At 44.5% G+C, this 12,175-nt stretch overlaps 8 non-coding genes and 1 pseudogene across 8 annotated transcripts; all 9 read right to left on the bottom strand.

Moving 5' to 3' along the window:
• Positions 1–272: 272 nt before the first annotated feature.
• LOC134950729 (U1 spliceosomal RNA) lies at positions 273–436 on the bottom strand. Its single transcript, XR_010183597.1, has one exon. It is a non-coding gene; the product is annotated as a U1 spliceosomal RNA (small nuclear RNA).
• Positions 437–1,106: 670 nt separating this feature from the next.
• On the bottom strand, positions 1,107–1,269 carry LOC134952159 (U1 spliceosomal RNA). Its single transcript, XR_010184743.1, has one exon. It is a non-coding gene; the product is annotated as a U1 spliceosomal RNA (small nuclear RNA).
• Positions 1,270–1,421: 152 nt separating this feature from the next.
• On the bottom strand, positions 1,422–1,585 carry LOC134951631 (U1 spliceosomal RNA). The gene has a single exon (XR_010184335.1). It is a non-coding gene; the product is annotated as a U1 spliceosomal RNA (small nuclear RNA).
• Positions 1,586–2,255: 670 nt separating this feature from the next.
• LOC134953638 (U1 spliceosomal RNA) lies at positions 2,256–2,418 on the bottom strand. The gene has a single exon (XR_010185692.1). It is a non-coding gene; the product is annotated as a U1 spliceosomal RNA (small nuclear RNA).
• A 152-nt stretch (positions 2,419–2,570) lies between these two features.
• Positions 2,571–2,734, bottom strand: LOC134951230 (U1 spliceosomal RNA). Its single transcript, XR_010184009.1, has one exon. It is a non-coding gene; the product is annotated as a U1 spliceosomal RNA (small nuclear RNA).
• A 2,621-nt stretch (positions 2,735–5,355) lies between these two features.
• Positions 5,356–5,518, bottom strand: LOC134953568 (U1 spliceosomal RNA). Its single transcript, XR_010185644.1, has one exon. It is a non-coding gene; the product is annotated as a U1 spliceosomal RNA (small nuclear RNA).
• A 152-nt stretch (positions 5,519–5,670) lies between these two features.
• Positions 5,671–5,834, bottom strand: LOC134951229 (U1 spliceosomal RNA). The gene has a single exon (XR_010184008.1). It is a non-coding gene; the product is annotated as a U1 spliceosomal RNA (small nuclear RNA).
• A 698-nt stretch (positions 5,835–6,532) lies between these two features.
• On the bottom strand, positions 6,533–6,668 carry LOC134953151 (U1 spliceosomal RNA; annotated as a pseudogene).
• Positions 6,669–6,820: 152 nt separating this feature from the next.
• Positions 6,821–6,984, bottom strand: LOC134951757 (U1 spliceosomal RNA). Its single transcript, XR_010184438.1, has one exon. It is a non-coding gene; the product is annotated as a U1 spliceosomal RNA (small nuclear RNA).
• Between the last annotated feature and the right edge of the window lie 5,191 nt (positions 6,985–12,175).

Genomic DNA, 12,175 nt, shown 5'->3' with positions numbered 1-12,175 from the left:
AAATAAAGCTATGTATTGGGTTTCACTAACAAGCACATTGGAAGACTTGACTACTGTTAAAAGACATGCATTACATGGTATAGAGCCACAAACCACAATGTAGTAAAATAAAAACAAACTTACATGTGCTAGAGCTGGGGAGGGTCGCTGCTCGGGCAGCCCCCTGTCAAGTGAAGGAGATTCAACTGAGGCAGCACAAGGGAACTCTCGAAAGAAGAACAAGGCTAGAGGAAAATCTGAGACAAAGAAATCTGACTTTTACCAGAGCTGACCAGAGGAAAGCACAAACACAGTCCCCCACTACCACAAATAATGCAGTCGAGTTTCCCACATTTGTGGAAATCACAGGGGTCAGCATACCCAGAATGCAATGAATGAACCTCACCCTGGGAGAACAATCTTCATGACCATGGTATCTCCTATGCAAAATAAGTATGATTTGGGATAGGGCTGGGGAGGGCCGCTGCTCAGGCACATCTCTGTCAAGTAAAGGAGATTCAACTGAGGCAGCACAAGGGAACTCTTATCTGGGGACAACAACTGCAGGGAGAACACATATTTTCAGATGAACATGGGAGGGCAGAAGGCTACCTAATACTGAAGCACCCCCAAACAACAAACAAAATGCAACAACTAGTGCAAGCATTCCTGGGGGAAGGCCTGCAGCAGATGGATTTGCATATGGTGATGTCATCCAAGCAGTGGGTCAAAGTTGGCTTCAACCCTCGTCTGCATATGAAAAGAGAAAAGGGGCGTGCAGGGCATGGCAGCCTTTTGCTGCGCTTGGATGACCTCTAGCTCGCATTAAACACCTCCACCCTCCTTCGGTGTGGGGCTCATGTTGGCTATGCCCCAGCCCCTGAAGCATTCAAGCTGATTTCTTGCAGCAGTTGGCACTGTAACAGCTCCAGAGATGCTCTGTAAGGCAAATAAAAGGGTGTGGGACCTGCAGCACTACCTGTAGTTCGCATTGTGCGTTGGAAGGCAAAAAGTAAGCAGACGGGAGAAGACAGGATAGTGCGCAAGGGCATAGAAGGGAGCGGCTCAAGAAAAGAGAAGTGGAAACAGACAGCAAACTAGGCTGGAGAGAGACCTGAGACAAAGAGATCTGAATTATACGAGAGCCGACCAGGGGAAACACAAATTATGCAGTCAAGTTTCCCACATTTGGGGAAATCGCAGGAGCAGCACACCCAGAGTGCAATGGGTGAGCCTTGCCCAGGGAGAAGCAACTTCATGATCATAGTATCTCACCTGGCAGGTAAGTAGGAGTTGGGCTAGAGCTGGGGAGGGTCGCTGCTCGGGCACCCCCCTGTCAAGTGAAGGAGATCCAACTGAGGCAGCACAAGGGAACTCTCGAAAGAAGAACAAGGCTAGAGGAAAATCTGAAACAAAGAAATCTGACTTTTACCAGAGCTGACCAGAGGAAAGAACAAACACAGTCCCCCACTACCACAAATAATGCAGTCGAGTTTCCCACATTTAGGGAAATCACAGGGGTCAGCATACCCAGAATGCAATGAATGAACCTCACCCTAAGAGAACAATCTTCATGACCATGATATCGCCTATGCAAAATAAGTATGATTTGGGATAGGGCTGGGGAGGGCCGCTGCTCAGGCACATCTCTGTCAAGTAAAGGAGATTCAACTGAGGCAGCACAAGGGAACTCTCATCTGGGGACAACAACTGCAGGGAGAACACATATTTTCAGATGAACATGGGAGGGCAGAAGGCTGCCTAATACTGAAGCACCCCCAAACAACAAACCAAATGCAACAACTAGTGCAAGCATTCCTGGGGGAAGGCTGCAGCAGATGGATTTGCATATGGTGATGTCATCCAAGCAGTGGGTCAAAGTTGGCTTCAACCCTCGTCTGCATATGAAAAGAGAAAAGGGGCGTGCAGGGCATGGCGGCCTTTTGCGGCAATTGGATGACCCCTAGTTCGCATTAAACACCTCCACCCTCCTTCGGTGTGGGGCTCATGTTGGCTATGCCCCAGCCCCTGAAGCATTCAAGCTGATTTCTTGCAGCAGCTAGGCACTGTAACAGCTCCAGAGCTGCTCTGTAAGGCAAGTAAAAGGGCGTGGGCCCTGCAGCACTACCTGTAGTTCGCATTGTGCGTTGGAAGGCACAAATTAAGCAGACGGGAGAAGTCAGGATAGTGCGCAAGGGCATAGAAGGGAGCGGCTCAAGAAAAAAGAAGTGTAAACAGACAGCAAACTAGGCTGGAGAGAGACATGAGACAAAGAGATCTGAATTATACGAGAGCCGACCAGGGGAAACACAAATTATGCAGTCAAGTTTCCCACATTTGGGGATATCGCAGGAGCAGCACACCCAGAGTGCAATTGGTGAGCCTTGCCCTGGGAGAAGCACCTTCATGATCATAGTATCTTACCTAGCAGGTAAGAAGGAGTTGGGCTAGAGCTGGGGAGGGTCGCTGCTCGGGCACCCCCCTGTCAAGTGAAGGAGATCCAACTGAGGCAGCACAAGGGAACTCTCGAAAGAAGAACAAGGCTAGAGGAAGATCTGAGACAAAGAAATCTGACTTTTACCAGAGCTGACCAGAGGAAAGCACAAACACAGTCCCCCACTACCACAAATAATGCTGTCAAGTTTACCACATTTGGGGAAATAACAGGGGTCAGCATACCCAGAATGCAATGAATGAACCTCACCCTGGGAGAACAATCTTCATGACCATGGTATCTCCTATGCAAAATAAGTATGATTTGGGATAGGGCTGGGGAGGGCTCAGGCACATCTCTGTCAAGAATTTATAAAGTCTATACATATATATAACCAAATGTCAATATATATATATAGAACCCAGCGCTCCTATCAAAACTTATCTATTTCACCAATTTGTTGCTTATTTAATCTTTATACATCTATTAATTTTCACCATATATTATAAAATGCTGCTCCCATAGGTAGTACTGTTCTACCAATAATAAACCAAATTTTAAAGATAATCACACTTGTTATCAAGGGAGCGCAAAAAATAAAATATACAAGCTCTTTATTTTTAAAAAATATATATAGACAGAAGAAACACACATTCAATAAATTACAATGGAGTCAACATATATAGGCACCACTATCCATATCTAAATGTAATCAGGATCTATTTCATATTGCCCTTGATGACAACGGAATGTTTATTAAAGTGTCCAAAAAATCCTCCTGGATACAGCTGTTGTAATTTAATCGTTACTTTCCAATTGTAATTGATACATTAAATTCCTTCTTGTGGATGAACAGCAACAGTTGTAACCAACGCCTCTTATTTACTGCAGTTAAAGTTCATATGTAACTCACGTGAGTAATGAAAGAAAACAGGGGGAGAGCGCTGTGATGGTTGGTGAAACACAGCGGTATGCTACGACCCCCGTTAACCGTGGCTGGATCTTATTGGCACTCGCGGTCAGGATATTTCTCCCTGCCGTGGGGTAGAGACCTCCTTTTGCTCGGTCTCAAATTGCTTTTTCCCCTTCACCGCTGTCTTTACATCAGACGTCCGCCGTGATGTAGCTCGTTCATGAACGGGCTTATATCTCAGCAATCAGAGTGTCCGGTAATCACCTTACTTACGCGTTTCTCCGCTGTTATCCAAGAGCGGTTTCGTCAGAGGATACATCAGCAGCCTAGCAGGCTCTTTTTAAAATGCACCGGACCAATAGTATTACTAATTAGTTGATTGGATACATACATGTACTAATTGGATGCATACATGTAATGACTCACATATGGAACAACTTTCTAATTGCAATTGCACATATAAAGGCATTTCATAATATAAAAATAAGCAACATGGTGATTAAAAATAATAATAAAATAAGCAACAAGGTGGTTTAAAAAATAACAGAAAATATATAATCTATATACAGATTAACCTATAATCTTTCAATCAATACCTCATATCTATAATCACATATACATAATTCAGAGACTCAGCACTAAGGATCCCCATTTACTTATATAAAACCTTTTAGGGTAACATAAATCCATGCCACTACTAAAGCAGTTCTTGTGGCGCAGGGGAAACATCACCTGCACTCTATGCAACTAGTCCCATGTTCGAATCCAACCTGCTCAGCTTAACATCCATATTATTTATTTACTTTTAATGGGATCATTCTATCAATTCATTTTTACCTTTAATTTTTGTTAATATTATTTCTATATTTCATTATTTTAACCCCTGGAATAATTACATTGCTGTTTAAACAACAAAAAGAATTGAAGAAAAAATAAATATTAAACAGACAATTTAAGGATTCGAAGATTTAAATATTTAAAGATTTTAAAATTTAAAACAGGGAGGGGGGGGGGAGGGAGGGTGGCCTTTTGGGAGAAGGAGGGGAAAAAATAAAAATAGAAAAAAAAATATATATATAGAACCAAGAGAAAGTGTAAAAAGAGGATGGAGGAAGAAATCTGATGTTCATCATTACTAGTGGATTTTACTAAGGAACTTTAAAGGAATACACACAACAGGATTATACAGTTTCATCCTAAGAGGAAAGCTGTTTCCAAAATAGCTACTTCTAATAATTTTGTTTATTTATTAAACATACAATAAATGGATATTCAATAAATAATATATTAGGTAAATCAATAGATAAAATCTTCAGAGACTGCCAATGTTGTTCAGTTCGATGCTCTCATTCAGACCATCAGGTGTAAGGGTACCCAAAGAAAAAATCCAAAATGCCTCCCTTGTCAAGTAAAGGAGATTCAACTGAGGCAGCACAAGGGAACTCTCATCTGGGGACAACAACTGCAGGGAGAACACATATTTTCAGATGAACATGGGAGGGCAGAAGGCTGCCTAATACTGAAGCATCCCCAAACAACAAACCAAATGCAACAACTAGTACAAGCATTCCTGGGGGAAGGCCTGCAGCAGATGGATTTGCATATGGTGATGTCATCCAAGCAGTGGGTCAAAGTTGGCTTCAACCCTCGTCTGCATATGAAAAGAGAAAAGGGGCGTGCAGGGCATGGCGGCCTTTTGCGGCGCTTGGATGACCCCTAGTTCGCATTAAACACCTCCACCCTACTTCGGTGTGGGGCTCATGTTGGCTATGCCCCAGCCCCTGAAGCATTCAAGCTGATTACTTGCAGCAGCTGGGCACTGTAATAGCTCCAGAGCTGCTCTGTAAGGAAACTAAAAGGGTGTGGGCCCTGCAGCACTACCTGTAGTTCGCATTGTGCGTTGGAAGGCACAAAGTAAGCAGACGGGAGAAGTCAAGATAGTGCGCAAGGGCATAGAAGGGAGTGGCTCAAGAAAAGAGAAGTGTAAACAGACAGCAAACTAGGCTGGAGAGAGACATGAGACAAAGAGATCTGAATTATACGAGAGCCGACCAGGGGAAACACAAATTATGCAGTCAAGTTTCCCACATTTGGGGAAATCGCAGGAGCAGCACACCCAGAGTGCAATTGGTGAGCCTTGCCCTGGGAGAAGCACCTTCATGATCATAGTATCTTACCTAGCAGGTAAGAAGGAGTTGGGCTAGAGCTGGGGAGGGTCGCTGCTCGGGCACCCCCCTGTCAAGTGAAGGAGATCCAACTGAGGCAGCACAAGGGAACTCTCGAAAGAAGAACAAGGCTAGAGGAAGATCTGAGACAAAGAAATCTGACTTTTACCAGAGCTGACCAGAGGAAAGCACAAACACAGTCCCCCACTACCACAAATAATGCTGTCAAGTTTACCACATTTGGGGAAATAACAGGGGTCAGCATACCCAGAATGCAATGAATGAACCTCACCCTGGGAGAACAATCTTCATGACCATGGTATCTCCTATGCAAAATAAGTATGATTTGGGATAGGGCTGGGGAGGGCCGCTGCTCAGGCACATCTCTGTCAAGTAAAGGAGATTCAACTGAGGCAGCACAAGGGAACTCTCATCTGGGGACAACAACTGCAGGAGGTACACATATTTTCAGATGAACATGGGAGGGCAGACGGCTGCCTAATACTGAAGCACCCCCAAACAACAAACCAAATGCAACAACTAGTGCAAGCATTCCTGGGGGAAGGCCTGCAGCAGATGGATTTGCATATGGTGATGTCATCCAAGCAGTGGGTCAAAGTTGGCTTCAACCCTCGTCTGCATATGAAAAGAGAAAATTGGCATGCAGGGCATGGCGGCCTTTTGCGGCGCTTGGATGACCCCTAGTTCGCATTAAACACCTCCACCCTCCTTCGGTGTGGGGCTCATGTTGGCTATGCCCCAGCCCCTGAAGCATTCAAGCTGATTTCTTGCAGCAGCTGGGCACTGTAACAGCTCCAGAGCTGCTCTGTAAGGCAAGTAAAAGGGTGTGGGCCCTGCAGCACTACCTGTAGTTCGCATTGTGCGTTGGAAGGCAAAAAGTAAGCAGACGGGAGAAGTCAGGATAGTGCGCAAGGGCATAGAAGGGAACGGCTCAAGAAAAGAGAAGTGGAAACAGACAGCAAACTAGGCTGGAGAGAGACCTGAGACAAAGACATCTGAATTATACGAGAGCCGACAAGGGGAAACACAAATTATGCAGTCAAGTTTCCCGCATTTGGGGAAATCACAGGGGCAGCACACCCAGAGTGCGATGGGTGAGCCTTGCCCTGGGAGAAGCACCTACATGATCATAGTATCTCACCTGGCAGGTAAGTAGGAGTTGGGCTAGAGCTGGGGAGGGTCGCTGCTCGGGCACCCCCCTGTCAAGTGAAGGAGATCCAACTGAGGCAGCACAAGGGAACTCTCGAAAGAAGAACAAGGCTAGAGGAAGAAATGAGACAAAGAAATCTGTCTTTTACCAGAGCTGACCAGAGGAAAGCACAAACACAGTCCCCCACTACTACAAATAATGCAGTCGAGTTTCCAACATTTGGGGAAATCACAGGGGTCAGCATACCCAGAATGCAATGAATGAACCTCACCCTGGGATAACAATCTTCATGACCATGGTATCTCCTATGCACGATAAGTATGATTTGGGTAGGGCTGGAGAGGGCCGCTGCTCAGGCACATCTCTGTCAAGTAAAGGAGATTCAACTGAGGCAGCACAAGGGAACTCTCATCTGGGGACAACAACTGCAGGGAGAACACATATTTTCAGATGAACATGGGAGGGCAGAAGGCTGCCTAATACTGAAGCACCCCCAAACAACAAACCAAATGCAACAACTAGTGCAAGCATTCCTGGGGGAAGGCCTGCAGCAGATTGATTTGCATATGGTAATGCCATCCAAGCAGTGGGTCAAAGTTGGCTTTTACCCTCGTCTGCATATGAAAAGAGAAAAGGGGCGTGCAGGGCATGGCGGCCTTTTGCGGCGCTTGGATGACCTCTAGTTCGCATTAAACACCTCCACCCTCCTTCGGTGTGGGGCTCATGTTGGCTATGCCCCAGCCCCTGAAGCATTCAAGCTGATTTCTTGCAGCAGCTGGGCACTGTAACAGCTCCAGAGCTGCTCTGTAAGGCAAGTAAAAGGGTGTGGGCCCTGCAGCACTACCTGTAGTTTGCATTGTGCATTGGAAGGCACAAAGTAAGCAGACGGGAGAAGTCAGGATAGTGCGCAAGGGCATAGAAGGGAGCGGCTCAAGAAAAGAGAAGTGGAAACAGACAGCAAACTAGGCTGGAGAGCTCTTCTGTCTATATTTTGCAAACCTGCTCTTGTCCTCTCCAGCTGCTCCATGTAGATTTGACGTCTGGAAAGGTGCATAACCTACTGACAAGCAGGCACACTCCTGCATGAGTTTTCTCTCTCACTAGCTGGATGATACACAATCATTTGCATGTGCTCCACCTCCGACACACGACCCACCCAACCACCCAGTGACCAGAGCCACCCACAAGCCAACTGGCTCCGTGACTTAATTTGCACAGTGCAGTCATCCAGGCAGCATGTCCTTCTCAATGGAATAATCTCTGGTTCCATGGAATCTTCTGCATTGGAATGCTGCGGAACAAAAAGGATTTAAACATTCAGCTTGCTAGCATTCAATGTACCTGCGGCTTGGCTCTAGCACATGGGTCTTCATCCTGTGGCCCTCCAGCTGCTGTGAAACTACACATCCCAGCATGCCCTGCCACAGTTTTGCTATTAAGGTATGCTAAAACTGAGGCAGGGCATGCTGGGATGTGTAGTTCCACAGCAGCTGGAGGGTCGCAGGTTGAAGACCCATGTTCTAGCATGCCTGTTCTATGATGCATGTTCCGTGATGTCACAATCAGCTTGGAATGGGGTATCTAGCAGGCATTTGCTGACAGCCACTTGAGAGAGACACACATCAGGAGATGCAGCATATCGGAGGTCTTCGATGCCTTTCCAGCAAATGCACACCACCTGCTGCTGGTCTGGACACAAAACAATGCCCACAATCGAAGTCCCAAAATGCCCAACTACAGGATTCATGTAAGTAGTGAATTTAGGAATGAATTTAGAAGTAGGAAATTAAGTTAGTTCACAAGTACATTCAAATTCAGATCTAAAGTCTAGGTAGGCCTCACGTCCTGGCAGCCCCCAGCATTTAAAAATGCCTTGATTAGAGGTAGGGAATTAAATGGAGATAAGAAGTAGACGCAAAATAAGACTCCACAGAGCAGTTATCAGGTGTCTTTATCAATTGTTGCATTTAAAAAATCAAGCAATTAGGGAACACAATGTTGCAACAATGTAACCCTATTTGCAAAATAGTACTAAATAAGTTTGTCGATGTAAGACATTTGCAAAGGCACATTTAAAACACGCTGGAAAATGCAACTGAATCTGTTTTTGGAGGCTAGAATAGGAAATGTGCATCGGTCCAACAAGAACTGAAAGCTCTTCTACCATCTTCCTTTTCTGAAAAGCCATTTAATATATGGTTCCCAGATAGGGGACATATCAGATATTGCCTTTCAAAAGCAGCAAATATCATACCACTTCTATTGCCATCAAAGATAAACATTGATTGTTTTCAGATATTGGATTGAAAAAGCAGTCTTTATTGACATAAAGAAGCAAAAAAACATACATAAACATTACACACATAAGTACTGTGTTGCAGCACAGATAAAACACAATACAAATGCTGTCGGTATAGTACAGTTCAAGAACTACAGCACAGGCCAGCCTACACTATAAATCATGAACTGCACTATACATTTAAACTATACAATAATACAACAGTTAATAAGGCTATGTGTGTGGAGTGTAAGAGGGTGAGGGAATCACAAGCCCGAAGCTTTATTGAAAGACAGACACATATAAAGGGAGGATTAATAAATACAAAGATATCCTTTACTATAGAATGTAGTCCAATCCGGTCTTTCAACTCTTCCACAACTGAAAAACGGATAGTGTTCCCAAGCCTTCCATCCTGGAATATCTTCAGTCTCTCGCCAATGAAGAAAACAATCCCTCCAGCAGACTCTTCAACCACGATACAAGATCACAGCCAAAAGTGCGAGAAGCAACTACACTTGCGTTTAACCAAAATGGCTAAAACTTAGTGAAGGAAAGTGCAGTGCACCAAAACATAAGCTGACACAATCATGGAGAATGCGCCAGCATATATGCTCTTCTATCTATATTTTGCAAACCTGCTCTTGTCCCCTCCAGCTGCTCCATGTAGATTTGACGCCTGGCAAGGTGCATAACCCACTGACAAGCAGGCACACTCCTGCATGAGTTTTCACTCTCACTAGCTGGATGATACACATTCATTTGCATGTGCTCCACCTCCGACACACCGCCCACCCAACCCCCCAGTCACCAGAGCCACCCACAAGCCAACTGGCTCCGTGATTTAATTTGCACAGTGCAGTCATCCAGGCAGCATGTCCTTCTCAATGGAATAATCTCTGGTTCCATGGAATCTTCCGCATTGGAATGCTGCGGAACAAAAATGATTTAAACATTCAGCTTGCTAGCATTCAATGTACCTGCGGCTTGGCTCTAGCACATGGGTCTTCATCCTGTGGCCCTCCAGCTGCTGTGAAACTACACATCCCAGCATGCCCTGCCACAGTTTTGCTATTAAGGTATGCTAAAACTGAGGCAGGGCATGCTGGTATATGTAGTTCCACAGCAGCTGGAGGGTCGCAGGTTGAAGACCCATATTCTAGCATGCCTGTTCTATGATGCATGTTCCGTGATGTCACAATCAGCTTGGAATGGGGTGTCTAGCATGCATTTGCTGACAGCCACTTGAGGGAGACACACATCAGGAGATGCAGCATATCGGAGGTCTTCGATGCCTTTCCAGCAAATGCACACCACCAGCTGCTGGTCTGGACACAAAACAATGCCCACAATTGAAGGCTCAAAATGCCCAACTACAGGATTAATGTAAGTAGTGAATTTAGGAATGAATTTAGAAGTAGGAAATTAAGTTAGTTCACAAGTACTTTCAAATTCAGATCTAAAGTCTAGGTAGGCCTCACGTCCTGGCAGCCCCCAGCATTTAAAAATGCCTTGATTAGAGGTAGGGAATTAAATGTAGATAAGAAGTAGACACAAAATAAGACTCCACAGAGCAATTATCAGGTGTCTTTATCAATTGTTGCATTTAAAAAAATCAAGCAATTAGGGAACACAATGTTGCGACAATGTAACCCTATTTGCAAAATAGTACTAAATAAGTTTGTCGATGTAAGACATTTGCAAAGGCGCAAACAAAACACGCTGGAAAATGCAACTGAATCTGTTTTTGGAGGTTAGAATAGATGCAGGATCAAGTAGCTCAATGGGTAGGGTATTTGATTAGAATTCAACAGGTTATAGGTTTGAATCCTGGGTATGATAGTTTGAGGTGTTATTTAATAAAGTATGTTTATATATTAGTCACACATGGCTTACTTGTACAAATGGCATGTCACCAGTTAGTGCTGACTGCTGATATGCCATTTGCACAAACACGCCATGTGTGACTGTATATGCATTTAAGGAGGGCACCCCGGCAATACCACAAACCATTGAGTGTCAAGTATACTAGATATATCTTCATATCTCATGTGCTTTCTCTGAGACCAATCTTGTTATGCCCCTTCCCCACAAGGCATGCGCCTTTTGTCCATATTGCAAAAATGGGGAGGGGGGGGGGCATATAATTATCTGTCACAGGGCACCAAAAAGTCTAGTTATGGCTCTGGTATGCATTATGTAATCTGGCAGACCATATCTCCAACACTGGCTGGTTGGAATAGAAATCCGGTTATCTATGTGAGCAAATGACCATCAACGATTTACTCTCAAACACTAGAAAATGGACAAAAATGGTCCCTCAAACAAATTGGTTAAATTTTGGGTTTAACCAATTTGTGTAATGACCATTTTTGACCACTTTTCTAGTGTTTGGGAGCAAATGGTTAATTGACATTTGCTTCTATACATTACCAGATTTTCATTCCATCCATCCAGACTGGATAGATAGCCTGACAGATAATTGTGTAGTGTACGCCCAGGATAACTGTCAGTTGTGCTTTCTTTTATGACGGCACATCCAGAGCAAGCACTGCCCACTCATGCATAGTTGTCAACTGATGTGAAGTTCCAGGGGGCAATCTCAGTTATAAAGAAAAGTATCTGGAAATTGTCCCTAGTTTAAAAAAAAAATAAAAAAAAATTGATCAACTCCATTTATTTAGTATGATATCCCAGGTGATAGGATGCCGGCAGTCAGAACAACTATACCATACCCAGGATTCAAACCTATAACTACCATACCCAGGATTCAAACCTATAACCTGTTGAATTCTAATCAAACACCCTACCTATTGAGCTATTTGATCCTGCATAAAAATTGTGAACATTATATGAAGCTATTGGTACTTTGAAAAAAAAAGTATCAGCATTACAACGCAGCAGATCCATGCAGTTTGCAGCCACACACTACATGTATCTGCTCAGCCACAATGCTGATTATTTCTTCACAAAGTACAAGGTGAGCTCCAAACAGAATTCTCTAGCTTAGAATTATGCCAAACCTAGAAGTCGGGCCCCCCACCCTGGGATCCCCCAGAGGGAGGCCTGCACCGTCATGCGGCAGGCTTGTCCGTTTTGGAAGCAGGCTGATGGGCAGCCCAGGCTTGCTTCAGTCTGGGCTTGTCAGGTCTGGAAGCATGAGCTTGCTTTGGGTATGCCTGACCTTGGGTACGCTTTACCTTGAGGATGAAAGGGCCAAGGGAAAGTACTTTTA

This window comes from Pseudophryne corroboree, chromosome 8 (assembly GCF_028390025.1).
Source record: "Pseudophryne corroboree isolate aPseCor3 chromosome 8, aPseCor3.hap2, whole genome shotgun sequence".
In the NCBI taxonomy this organism is placed as follows: domain Eukaryota; kingdom Metazoa; phylum Chordata; class Amphibia; order Anura; family Myobatrachidae; genus Pseudophryne; species Pseudophryne corroboree.
The sequence above is the reverse complement of the archived record's forward strand: the minus strand, read 5'-3'. Positions and strand labels throughout refer to the sequence as shown.